The 14,877-nt window shown below is 29.4% G+C and overlaps 1 protein-coding gene across 2 annotated transcripts in view; it reads left to right on the plus strand.

Annotated features, from left to right (window-relative positions):
- Positions 1–2,337: 2,337 nt before the first annotated feature.
- LOC130668593 (homeotic protein ultrabithorax) overlaps positions 2,338–14,877 on the plus strand; it is a 639,564-nt gene continuing 627,024 nt past the window's right edge. The window contains exons 1-3 of one of the 2 annotated variants that reach the window (XR_008990050.1): positions 2,338–2,800; positions 3,100–3,617; positions 3,686–3,846. The gene's annotated coding sequence lies outside the window, so the exon portion shown is untranslated. Of the gene's footprint in view, positions 2,801–3,099; positions 3,847–14,877 lie in introns of both variants that reach the window. The other variant, XR_008990049.1, reaches the window with a different exon arrangement.

Consider the following 14,877-nt stretch of genomic DNA (forward strand, 5'->3'; position numbering starts at 1 on the left):
AATAATTATTTTTCTTACAAATGACTGCAATTTTTCAATGACCTCACTGCCAAAATTTGTAAATTGTAAACTTCTCTTTTATTTCTAAATTTTTTTCCATAAAAATTCGTTAAAAATCAGAGCTTCAACACTGAAAAAAATAATCGCTAGCTGCTAGCGATTTTTTTATTTAGCTGCTAGCGATTTTTTTGCTAGTAGCTCGGACAGTGTACTTTTAACTTGGTGTGAGTGTTATCTTACACAACGTTCGGTGTTATTAGCTATATATATATAGGAAGAGTGGGGCAAAATGGACCACTTAAGAAAACAAGGCTTATATGTAATGTGAATGCTTATACATATATACATAGCGAAAAAATCGTTAGCAGCTAGCAAAAAAATCGCTTCCAGTAAGCGATTTTTAATCGCTGCATGCTAACGAAAAAAACGCTAGCGGCTAGCGAAAAAATCGCTTGCAGCTAACGATTAAAAATCTCTAGCTGCTAAAGAAAAAAATCGCTAGCAGCTAGCGATTTTTTTTTTTTAGTGAAGAAACCCTACTGGGAATAGACGCAAATATAGATCGAATTGTTTTAAAAAGTTCAACATATCACATGATCTAAATTATTTATTAGTAAATTTAAAATTTTCGAGTGCTAAATTGTGTTCACGTCCCCTTTACTTTTCTTCTACAATGTAAATTATTATTAACACGTGATCAATCGAACATTTAATAATTTTACGAGGTTCGAAGGGTGTCAACTAGGAGGCACGCAAAGCAGAAAGTAATCGCAAGGGCACATGCCGAGTTCGGTTTACGATTTACGTGGTCTAGGTCCAGACCTGGTGGGAAATAAGCGGGGAGTTACTGTAGTAGGCAACAATAAAACTTTTAACACCCCTGTGTCCAATGGGCATTACGTTCTCCGAGTTTTCAGTGGGCGGGGTTTCGCAGCCATTATTATGTTACTGTACAACACGAGGTTCCAATTGGTCCTGGAGGTATCATGGCCGCCGGGTCTGTGGAATTCCCCTACATCTCTCCAGAATAACTCCCACCATCGACTTCCTTTCTCTCTCTTTCTCCAGTTTTTGGTCTTCTGCAGCATCCCAGATATCTTGAGTACAACAGATTTATTGTTAATTTACAAATCTTGTCAATTTAATTATTTTTCAATTGTTATTTTTATCAATTATCTTTATCATTAATTAATTTTTGTTGGATTCTGATATTTATATTATAAACTAGATGACAGTTATTTTAATAAATATAAAAAATTATGATAATTAATTAATAGAGTGAGAAAAAATATAAAAATTTTGAAATTAAATTTATTACGATTTAAAAAAAAAAAATTCTGAAGCTAAAATTAAATTTAGTGAATAGCGCAGGCGCGTTTCAATATTTCGCGGGTTAACTGTCGTAGTAAAAAAAACCAATACGATTGTACGTCGATAATTCTAATAGTCTACTGACTTACCGACAGTATTTTTAATTTTCTACTTTTTTTAAGGCATAACTACTGAAGGTCAAATTTATTAATTATTCATTTAAAATAATTGCGCGTGTTTTTCTTTTGATTCATTAACAAAAATTATTGATTCGTAATTTTTTACTAAAAATTATTTTTTAAAAATAAGTTTATTAATTTTTTATATGAAGGGATGAAGTCATTGAGATATCAGAGCAGATGAGACATTAAAAAAATTTTAGACAGATTTGAACTGCATCAACTTTAATCGAGCAATAAAATTTATGTTCATATATTACCTTTTTTTTTTCTTCAGATTAAAAATAGGTTTGATTTTTAATTAGGGGAAGAAGGGGCAAAATGGGGCATCCCCAAATTTTTATAAAATTTTTCTTCATGTAAATTACTTCCAAAAAAATGGAACTTAATCAAATTCATTTAAAATCCAGAAATTTTTTTTTTAGGGGGTACCCCATTTTTCCCGCAAAAATGAAATTTTTTTTTCAACCGTAACTGAAAATTTTTTCTACTTACTTTGAATATCATTAAAAAAAAAAAAAAAGATAGTGTATTTATCTCGAAAATTTGGTATTTCCTCACGTGACCCGTTTTGCCCCTCCCTCCCCTACATATTAAAATTTATGTTGAACATTTATTACAAATATTCAATTGAATCATTTTTCACAAATCTAAAATTTTTAAATTAAAAAATTTTGAATTCGAAAATAATTTTTTTCTCTGAAAATTTTTGATTTTTTAGAACTCAAAAAATTTAATAAAAATCGATTCAGCTGTTTGAGTTCTCGAAACAGAAACAAATATAAACATTCACATATATTTATATAGATATACTTAAATATGTACATAAACACATACTCAAAATACACTTCCGTTTTTCTGCCTTCGCTGGAGCGGAATAAAAATAAAAAATGTAAACAAAGGTCGTGTAGTAAAAGATGCAAGTAAAAATAGCCAGCGGAGTTCAGCTATTGGATACGAAAGTTGTCTTTATGAGTGACCCAAAAGCTTTGGCGTAGATATCGTGACCCTGGAACTACGTTTCCTATACATATAAAAATAAAGCCACACCGGCTGGTGTAAGGATACTGTCGGCTGATGCTACGGTAGCTCAATGGAAGGGGTTTTATGAGTATGCATCTTATGTACTCCATCGTATATATCTTCAGTTGAAACCGCCTTTCAAGAAAATCCCACGTGTATAAACTATTCTTTTTCTTTTATTATATTTTCACAACTAGCTTGTACTTGTTTTTAAATTACCTCAGCTCTAATTCATACAACGACAGCCAATAAATATTCCTGTACTTGTACCATGTATGCGTGTGTGGGTAAATAGAATTAGGTTTCAAAATACAGTCTCATCTATAGAACTCACACAAAAAAATTATTTCTTGGCACAAAAAATTTTTACTCGTTTCAAAAAAAGTTTCACTTACTCTAAGAAATTTTTGAATTGTAAATAAAAAACAAAAATTTTCTTGGGGTGGGAAAACATTTTTTTAAGCGATGAAAATTTTTTTTAATCCTAAAAAATTTTTTTTCAATTCGTAGTGCAAAATATTTCTTACGCCGAGAAATTCTTTTTTTTTCTGTACATAAAAAAAAACAAACTTTTGTTATTTTTTAGGAACAAGAATTTTTGGTGTGTTACTAAAAAGTAAAATTTCTATCATTTTGTTTGGCTCTCAATGTATATTAAATTATACCTCAACTACTTTACGATTCTGATCATGTGGAGTCAATACCATTCGACGTTTATGCGCGCATTCGTAAGTAGCCATGTGACCAGTGGGAGAGGAAAAAGTGAAATATCATCAGTCTGAGAGACACTACCTGGTTTGCTGTCGTCTTGCCTCTACCATCAACCATCCCGATAGATATAATCCTCTGATGTTGAATCGTATACTTAAAAATACCGCAGTGACATCTATACAAACAACCGTGTTTTTTTCTGCGCACGCGCTTTCATTTTTCTCATATGTATCCCATGTTGTGCGGGACCACGTGATTTTTATTATGTTAATTTGTGACTAAAAGTGCATATAGATTTCTAAAACAAATCTATGGAATTCTAGAAAAGTTCAAAATTATTATTTTTATTTGATTGATATATCATAGAATATCAAGTTGTAAATTTGGTCATATGTAATATAGTTTATATATGTTTCTTATGGAATAAATAATGATCCAATAACAATTTAATGATATTTTAGTGCACATCCAAGACATTTGTTACGTTCTGCATCAATAGATACGTCTACTATGAGCATGTTAAATTCTTATGTATACATTAATAGTTTAAAACATCATTGAGATACAAATTTTATAGGATTCCTGATCAAGACAAGTTACGAAAGATACACCGAGTATTAAGGTTGGTAAAACAGTATTTATCGTTACTGAAAGTTACCCTGAGAAAATAGACATTTATTATTATAAATTAAGAAATACAAATTTTTATTTACTGCTGCACCTTAGCTGCATGGTATCTGCACCATTGCTGTTTGGCGGAAAAACCCGCCGCATGCTGAGTATTAACTTCTTTGACATATCCGCACTAGCACCAAAGCGCATTTGCAAAATGCATGCTTGCATTCATTTTGCACAATGCATGTAAGCATGCATTTTGCAATTATGTTTTAGCTTAGTTTATCTACGATCATAGAGCTGCTGCTCCTTGTGATCACAGATCAATATACATCTTATGAATCTTATTAATGAGTACAATTACAATAAGCTCAATAAAATACAACATAAGTTTAAGATTTCGAAGTACACTCTAAAACCAAGTGTGTTACAAGTGTATTATTTTAACACATATTAAATGTGTTCTATGTTTGAGGCCATAAGCAAAACTATAGTTTTTTGTAGTCATTTAAAACACGTTTCACGGTGTGTTAAAAATCTATAGATTGCTTATGGCATTTCAATGTTATTCGGCAAGTGTGTTAATTTCGACTACACACTTGGTTTTACAGTGTACAGAATTTTCAGACGTTAACTAACGTATTTCAACACATACTAGAGTTTACCCTTTTAAGGGTTTACTGGTTTTCTTCCAGATTCATCAAATATAAGTAGCATTCACTTAGAAATTAATATAATGTTGCTGATGTCGTAACTTCGAGTGAAAGCGAGTTCCAAAAATTGCAACCCGCGATTAAGAATGATTTTTGTAAAGTTGTGTGAGCAAATGGAACTAGAAGAGTATCCGTTTTAGTGAAATCATGATGAGATGCAACATTGGGCCTAAGTACACGGAGAAATAAAACCAGGTAATTTTCCTATGTTGCATAGTAATATTTCCTATGTTCGCATAGTGAAAAAATTACCGTGTATCAAGGGGAATTTTTTATGCAACATAGGAAAATTTATTGTGTTAACATAGGAATATTCCTATGTTTGACATATGAAAAATTCCTATGCTACAGAGAACAAATGACTGTGGTAACATAGGAACAACTCCTGCGCTGCGCAGGAATGTTTCCTATGTTTACACAGCAACTTTTACTATGTTAACATAGGAACTTTTCCCATGTATTATAGGAAAAGTTTCTATGTAACATAGTATTTTTTCCTATATTTTCATAGGGAATTTCCCTATGTTTACATCGGAAAATTCCTATGTCCACATAGTAATAGTTACTATGCCAACATAGGAAAATTTTTTTTTTTTTCTCTGTGTACTAATTAATATCCAAAAAGACATAGTCTCATAATTACCGTGCTAAGCACAGAAGTGGTAACTTGTATATATAGGAATACAATATGCGGTGCTACGGCAGTCATAAAAAAATTCGAATTGTCGCAGTTGCAGTGCAGCGGTGCTGCGGCTATATTCTGTTTATACTCGACTCTCTATTGCCTCTTTTTTTATTTTTCTTTTAATGGTATTTCATTCCACCTGCATTCCTCTTCACTCGAGTATGTTGCAATATTCGAGTTACCATTACTTCGGACGGACAATTTATGCGAAAAACCGGGAATGAGAACCGAAGGGCTTATCTTGATATGATCGTACTAACCAGTCTCGGAACATGTTCAATAGGTTGTTAAGCTTGTATTCTTAAAACAGAATTACCAGGATGTCTTGTACATGAAAAATTTCTTATACGATTAAAGATTAAAAGAAAATATGGGAATATGGTTTATCGGCATTCGATTAAATGTTCGAGGAAGCGATATACAGTACGCATTATAATTTGTTTTTTAGCGAGATTACTTTTTTTAATGCAACACGTAAACTCATTTGAGCAAAAAAAATACTTGAATGCAATACCGGTAAGAAAGAAAAACTTGATGCATTTACTATTAAATTGTCCGATGTACAACCTGTTCAGAATATTTATAGTCGGACGCTTAGCCACTTAAGGGAGAGGGGGTAACTAAGGATACCTAAGAACAAAAGAAAATATTTAAAAATTAAATGGAAATTTAGTTCATTTGATGAATAATTAGAAACATTGCTTATGTATTTATCAAATTTTCAAATTAAATAAATTTCCGCGATTAAGTTACGGAAAAACAGTTTCGGTCAATGTGTTAAGTTGAGGGTAACATTTGACTATCTTACTATTGGCTACAAGTTGGCTTCAACCCCCAGAAAGTTGGCGACAATTTACAGCTGCAATATGAAGGCCTTGACACAGAAAATTTCCGTCGTTGTGGCTGTCTGGGTACTTAATTAGTTCGTCGTTACCACACGTCATCAAAAAACACTCTTTCTAAATGAATTAGTGAAAATTATACCATTATTTAAATAAATGACATACTTCTCACTAATTAATAGTAAACGGACACTATTTTCCCTGTTTCAAATTTAAGAGAACGAAAATTGGACTTTTTCGAAAATTTAGAAATAAACTCTGATCAATATTTATATAAGGAAATGTTATTACATGAAGCGGCAAAATTTTGTCATAATGAAAAAATAATTATATAATTCATTCGTTACGAAATTTTATGATATGAAATTTAATATGAAAAAAAAATTGACATGCAAAACAAGGAAAATATTAATTAATAATTATTTTTTAACATGTGTTTGTAATTAAAAATTTAGATGCCTGATGAAGGTCAAATATATGACCGAAACGTCGCAGTTAATTAACAATTAGTCTTTCGATTTACATCCTATTGTCCACTTTCCTGCGAACTTTGTGAATATTAATAATTATTTTTAATAATATGTACACATAACCTCTGATGAATTACTTACCTGATAATAGATGCACACACACTCACACACACACACGCACAACACACATTGTACGATATTAGGATTGAATTTGAAATGATTATGGATTATGGATGGACACAAATTAGTTCATAAATTTAATTTTCCTTGACAATGAAAGTAGATGAAAGCTGAAAAAAGTAATTTTTAATTTAATTTTATATCTTTATTTGTACAAATGCATTTTCTTAGTTTCTGCTATTAAATTTAACTTTTGATAAAATTAGAGCAAGAAAGTTATAAGTTTATGAGAACGTCAATTTCTAGTTGATATTTGAAGCTCAAGTTGCGCAGATTCCCGTCCCGACGGATCGTTTTCTTATGCAGGCAGGAGGGGGCCATTTTTATTTTATTGTTTAAGTTTTGGAAGTCATCCGCTACTTGTTCCTGTAATTTAATATTTTATTCATGCATTACTTAAGTAAATTAATCTTATAAAATATTAACGAATTACATAATTCGTTAATTATCGATCTTGCCGTTTATCAAGACTTTGATTTCGAGATTTTTATAATTATCCCATTATTTATCTATAGATACTTATCCTGGATTATAAATAAAAATTTCTACATTTTTGCAAAAAAATATTTTTTTTCTTCTTCAGATTTTTCTGTAAAAAAAAAAAATAATAATTACTTATAAGTAATGAATTTCTGATAGAATGTATAATTTGATTTTTCGAAAAAATTTTTTTTATTTGATTTTTTTCAAATGTTAACTTTAATTAGTAATAAATTTGTAAGTTTTAAAGTTCGGTAGCTTCTTTCAGTAATTTGTCTTAACAGAATTATTACCCTCATAATTTATTCATTTTACTGAGTTTTATTTCTCGTTAATTTTCTCCACTGTTTTTATGATGGCAATATAAACAATATCAAGTTAAAACAGGGATTAATATTTTTATCGATAATAGTGTTGTACAATACTATATTTCCACTATTAATATATTTGTAGAAAAATATAACAATATCTGGTTAGATCAACAAAGATTTATACATTAAAAAAAATTGTGTTAAAATCAACATAATCTGTGTGTTAAAAACGGATCACACCATATTTGTGTTATTTTTTAACACAATGTGTATTAATTTTTAACATAAGCTGTTTGTGTTAATCTTTGACACAGACTATTTGTGTTAATTTTTATCAAAGACTATGTGTATTAATTTTTAACACAGGCTATTAGTGTTAATTTTCAACGTAGGCAATTTGTGTTAATTGTTACCACAGACTATTTGTGTTAATTTTTAACACAGGCGATTCGTGTTAGTTGTTACCACAGATTATGTGCGTTAATTTTTAACACAGGCAATTAGTGTTAATTTTTAACGCAGGCTATTTGTGTTAATTGTTACCACAGACTAATTGTGTTAATTTTTATCAAAGACTATGTGTATTAATTTTTAACACAGGCTATTAGTGTTAATTTTTAACGCAGGCTATTTGTGTTAATTGTTACCACAGACTATTTGTGTTAATTTTTAACACAGGCGATTTGTGTTAGTTGTTACCACAGACTATGTGTGTTAATTTTTAACACAGGCTATTAGTGTTAATTTTTAATACAGACTATGGGTATAATTTCATTACTAAATTTGTGTTAAAATTTAATACAGGCTATTTGTGTTAATTTTTAACACAGACTATTTGTGTTAAGTTATAACACAGTCTATTTGTGTATAATTTCTATATTAAATTTGTATTAAAATTCAAACACATATTTCGAGAAATACGAGAAGAAAATTCAACACTTTCTGAATGTCAGTGTTTTCACCATAAATCTTGTATTAATTTTAAAGTAACACTTAATGAATGTTAATAATTTCAATTCTCGCGCTGAGTAACACTTTCAAAGAGTTAAATTGCAGACTGACTTAAAACTTCACAGCAACACAGTGAAATGTCCCGAGTTAAAAAATTTGATCTGATTTTAATGTAACTCGACTGTATTCGGATTAATTGTTTGTTTTTGAACTAGTTGTTCGGTCTTAAAATTTTTATAAAAATTTAAGCTGTCTCTGATCCGAAGTTGACCAAAAACAGGCTAATATAAATAATAGACAGAAAAAATCTGATTTGGGTCTGAATAAAATCAAAAATCGGCAATATCTTATGAGAAAAAAGTATAATTTCGATCAAGAGGCGACTAAAACCAAAAATTTTTAAAAACTAAGTCTGAAAAGAAGTATTACGAACAAAACTTAATTAAATTTCACATGTTAATAATTAAATACAAACAAAAAGTGAAATTCAATATAAATATTTTCAAATTTTTATTTACTTTGAAACAGATCTAATTTTACGACCCGAGGGGTTGATTTAACATAACAAATTCAACGCTGACCGATTTAACACACAATATTTTTTTTTTGTCTACACCTAAATTATTTTTTCCAATATTTAGAAATTGTCGAAAATATCAAAAATTTTTAAGTTTTTCTTCAAAAATGAATCGATAAACAAGTTTTTTACATTGTGTTACACTTTATCTTTACATGAGAACTATATAAATATCAAGTATATCTTAAAATGTGGCATTAATTCCGGAGGGTAAAAAAGCCGCACCCTTAAGAAAAAAAGTTATAATGTTTTAACGCTCGAGTTGTCAGAAGCAGAATAAAAATAAAAATGACGGGTAAAAAAAATCCCACTTGCTAAAGATGTCGCGATGGTGGAAGACATCAATTTCAATGAATACTGGTCATACATTGTAAGAACTACCTCTGATATGTGCAGGAATAAAATTGTTTCTTTGATCGCTAAAGTTTTCTGGACTGAAGTTCGCAGAAGTTTTTTAAACTAGCGAATATTCAAACAAGACATATATGTCACATAATTTTATATTTGTTTCTGTGAGGTCTGATTCTCATACATTTTATGACCACGGAATTTTGTTTCATTTTAATAATTTTTGTTTCTTTTGGTCTCTTCGTTGTAGGGATTAAATATCGGTTTGTAACTTTTTATCTTTTTTAATGCATAAATTAACTATCAATGTTATTTATTTTATTGTAATGACACTTTTAATCTTGAATAATTAACCCCTAATTTTTAACCAACGTCGCTATGATTTAATTTGTCGTGTCTGCTGGTAAAAAGCTTATGAATTTTTTTTATTTATGTAATTTTACTTTTTTAATAAAACGATTTTTTATTCTCGAAATTCGATTTTTAATAATCGATTTTTGTTGTAAATATCCAAATTTCGATATCGATATAATTTTACAAGGGTGTTAATATATGCGCGTATTAACAAAATTTTGATTTAAGAAATTATTTGATCGGATTTTTTTTAATTTTAATAAATTTTTCGGTAATCAAAATTTTTGCGGACATGATTAATTAAAATGAACTTTTCTGAATTTCGCAGAAGTCAAGTTAATTAAGATTTTGATTTAATATAATTATTATACTAATTGAACAAGTCGATGGCGACATCGTCAGATAATTAAGTTGTAAAAAAAAATTTATTTGGCGTATGTTCATTTTATAAATAATTTAAAAAATAATCTCAGGTGAAATCAGTTAAATTTCAAGTGTTAATTTAAATATATTAATATATAATTAAACAATTTCTTGAAAGACGATATTTGGTTATTTTTTTTTACAACAAAATACCAAATATTTAAATTTAAATACATTAAAATTTTTTGGAGTTAATGCGCCATTGCAATTTTTTAAATAATTTTATTTACCCGCGTAAATTTTTTTAATAAATTCAGGATTCATTCCACAAAAATGGGCTTATGTTTATTGAATCAGGGCATACACTAATTTTTTTTGGAGCAAATATTCACTAATTGTCAGTACTTTCAAAAAATTCATATTAAACGATCTCGTAACATTCAAAGTAACGACCTATTTTTGAGTTACATTAGATAAGGAGGGAGGGAGGTAAGCGAGATACTTGAGGAAATACTCAGTTTTCAAGGACTCGATACCTTAAATTTTTTTTTTTTTTTTAATCATATTCGAAGTAAATAAAAAAATTTTTCTGTTGCCACTAAAAAAAACAAAATTCAATTTTTGCGGGCAAAATGGAGTAACCCTTAAAAAAAGGTTCCAATTAAATTCCATTTTTCGACTAGAGTATAAACCATAAATTCTTGAATAATAACTCCGATTGAAATTCTATCAGATTTAATCAGTCAATTAGAATTCGGGAGCGATCCAAATAACCAATTGAATTTTAATCGGATAAGAATAGTTTTTATTTCCTCTACTAAGTCCTAAAATTTTTCAATCAGATTCAATCGGAAACAAAATTTTTTCCGATTTCCGATTAACTTGCAATTCTATTAATTCGGAGCTTTTCGATTAAATCCGATTATAATTTTTCAATCGGATTCCATAAGAGTTTTTAATCAGGAATCTCATGATCGAAACAAATTTTTTAAAAATTTATGGAATAGTTTCGACATGCATTTTTTTTTAGTTTTCATAGAATCTAATATTTATTATTTTACGTATGATTTATTGTTACGTATATAACAATAAACCCTTTCCACACATTGAAACTTGAGAAAAAATAAAAATTGTACTCCAGAGAATTAGTTTTTTTATTTACCCTTGAACTAAATTATTTTATGGTGCCTAGAATTAGTTCCTCACAGTTTACAATATTCAGCAGATTTAAAAATTTACGATGTTTGGAGTCTCAAGTTTGTCCCATCTGATTATTCCTTTTTTTTCCTAATCCGTACTAACCCTTTTTTTTTTTGCTGTGTTTTCCAAGTAACAGCAGTGCGGGCAAGAGTCCAAACAAAAAAAGTTTATGGCCGCCAAACGGTTTTTCTCGTGGACTATGGGCATGAGGGTCAAAGTCTCGACGGCAAGTTATGAACTATGCAAAAAAAAAAAGGTCAACTTTTCTAAACACGTGGAATCAGTCGGCCTTGTAGCAGCTTAGCCTTTTTTTTTTTTGAATACGTTACTCTGTAACATTATTGGACAAGAGATTATTCTTGTCACGATTTATTATCGTGAGTTCACAGTACTCTTGATTTTTTTTTTGAATTTTTTATTTCAATGCATTTTAAATTAAAAAAAAAAACTACAGAGTTCAAATATTTACTGAGTTAAACAAATTTTAAATATTCATCGTATTTCCCTTGACTTTTTTTTTATTAATAGTAATTTATAAGAAAAAAAATTGATAGAAGTAATATTCCAATAGCATTTTATTTTTCAAAGATATTTTTTTTTTTTTCTGTAACTTATCTTGAATGTATCCTTAAAAGATTGAGTCCATAGAAAATGGAGAAAAAGTTTAAAAACATAGTGCAAAATTGTCAAGGGACAAGTAAACTTTATCTCTTGTTGAACTTCCGGTTCTATTCCTTTTTTTTTTTCTTTTAAAAGTTTATCCACAGTATAAACTTTTTTAATTTGGAATTTCAATACCTAAAATATTTTTTACTTATAGAAAATTTATTATGGAAAAGAAAAATTTATCGACTTTTAATACAGATCAGAAAAAAAAAAAATTAATCGTTACAAGCATGATAAAATAATAATTGTTTTGCAGAAAATGGATTTTCTGTAAGAGGCAAATTCAAATTATAAAAAAAAATACTCTCACTTAAACAACGAAAAAGTGTACACCTAAAAAAATTTTTTTTTTTCCTTGAATTTGGAGGTTTATAACTTTTTTTATGTTATAGTTACGCGCATGACTATTCAAAACATTTTCGTAGAGAATTTGATTTCTTAAATATGCATGAAAGTCAAAATTGGAAAAAAAAATTGTTTCATTGAATTTTTCAAGAAAAAATTAGAAAAATTTTTACGTGTATTTTAAATGAAAAAATGAACTTGTCAAGCGCCAACTCAATTTTCGAGATATCGAGCTGATTTTTTAGGAGGAATTTTTTTTTACTCCCAAATTTTGAGACTGAGCCCGAAAAAAAAAAATTATTTTTTTTTTGAGACACTTTAATGTATACCATTACCATTACCATTATTATATATATCATTGCCATAATACTATCTCTGTATTCATCAACCTGGGAAAAAATGTTCAGCCCTGATCAGACATGAAAAATGACCTCTTCATGCTCGGTCATTTTTCATGTCTGATCAGGGCTGAACGTATTTCACGTTTCAGACATGAACATGCATGGTTATAAATGACATTAGACATGAACAGGCATGATCATATATGACATCAGACTTGAACAGGCATGATCAGATATGAGCAGGCCTGAGCGTATTTAACACTTCAGACATGATCATGTCTGACATCAGATATGGACAGGTATATGAACAGACATGATCATGTCTAATTTCAGGCCTGATCATACATGAACAGGCATGATCATGTCTGAACATTTTTTCCCGGGAATTGACAAAAGAATAACAACTAATATTCTGCTCGTGTTAATGACCTTTATTTGTTATTAAGTAAATGATACATTGACACTTTAATCAATTATATTGCAATAAAAGACAATCTAAAATACATAACCAATATTACTAGAAAATGTACGACAATGTTTATTTCCCATGCTTCCCTACGAGTCATAAATGAAAAAAACTTTATATAGTATCAGTATTTATATATATCCATCAACAGACAATATGTCTGATACAGATGTTATCATATAATTATTTAACTAAAGTCAAATATTTATATATGTAATTAGAAAAATAAAATTTATTAAAATTATCGCTAATGAATAATTGTGTATTTCTAATTATCTAGTTAACGTGACAGAGCAATTAATTTAAGAGACGCGATATAATTAAACTTGAGGTGTAATGAATAACAATAACACTAAAGAAAAATCAAGGCGTTATCCCGTATAAGATCTAACATGCAATTTTCTTGAATATATATACTTTATCCACGTTATTTGTAGACAGATGTTCCGTGTACACGCAACATTTGTACAGTATATACAGTATATAGATATAAATGTATGACACCCTGTATAAACACGCAAGTAATACGTTCATAAAGCGAGATGATATCAAAGGCGGGAAGTAGATAAAAGTTCACAATATTAGAAGTAGCATATATATAAAGAATGTACACATAAACACCGGACTAATCATGAAAGTTGGCTCCGGGCCAAAGGAAGCAGTCGGATATCCAATCATACCGATGTGGATTCGATGAAAGATCCGAAAGGATAATAAAAAACAAAGATGAGAATAAATAGTATAGTAAATAAATAAAGTCGAAAAATCGAAATCTACTCCTCCCTTTCATCTAAAGAACATCAATTATCTCGGACTGAACCAATTATTTATTGTAAAAGACGTGATCAAATTATGGTTTCGAGCTATTGGTAATTTTAATTGGGGTACATTTTCTATGTTAGTTGGTATCTATATGTTGAAGTAAATTGATACCGATACACTACTATGTACACATGTATTTATTTACGTGTGTCTGATAAGGCTGTGAAAATCATAAAAACTATTTGAAAAATAAATCAAGTATTAAGATTTATGAAAAGATATCTTTGATTAGTTACTGATAAAATTTTACTAAAGATCGTGCGTATGGAACAATGTTCTATGCAGAAAAAAATAGAAATTTAGTAATTTGTATATGTGCTATAGTATTTTAAACATGAATAATTTGTCCGTGTGATGCAAAAATTACTATGTCTGTAGTAAAATTGACAACGATCACTATAACCATTAGAAATTTTACTGTGGTCATAGTAATTTTTCCATGGTTTATTTCAATTTCTGTCAGGTCGTCAACATGGTCCAGCATTAGGGGAGACCGGGGTTGGTTGTCACAGCGGTCATTTGTGGCGATCAGCGGCAAAGAATCGCGAAGGTATCACGTTCTTTAAACGCCGATTCTTTGACACTGATCAATGTTCGTATTTTGTTCGTTAAGTTGTCTATTATGATCTTTGTGACAACCAACCCCGGTCTCCCCTACTACGACCCTATAGTATTTTAAACAAGAATAATTTTTCGGTGCAATGCAAAAATTACTATGTCGATAGCAAAATTGACAACGGTCACGAATCACTATAACCAAATTTTCCTATGACCACAGTAAATTTTCCATGTGTTTATTTCAATTGTTGCAAGTGGCCAACATGGTCCCATTTTACTATGACACCATAGCATTTCAAACGAAAATAATTTCTCCGTGTATGCTCTCTAAATCTGAAACAATGAACACCATTGCAAAATAGAGAC

This window comes from Microplitis mediator, chromosome 5, assembly GCF_029852145.1.
Source record: "Microplitis mediator isolate UGA2020A chromosome 5, iyMicMedi2.1, whole genome shotgun sequence".
Classification (NCBI taxonomy): Eukaryota; Metazoa; Arthropoda; class Insecta; order Hymenoptera; family Braconidae; genus Microplitis; species Microplitis mediator.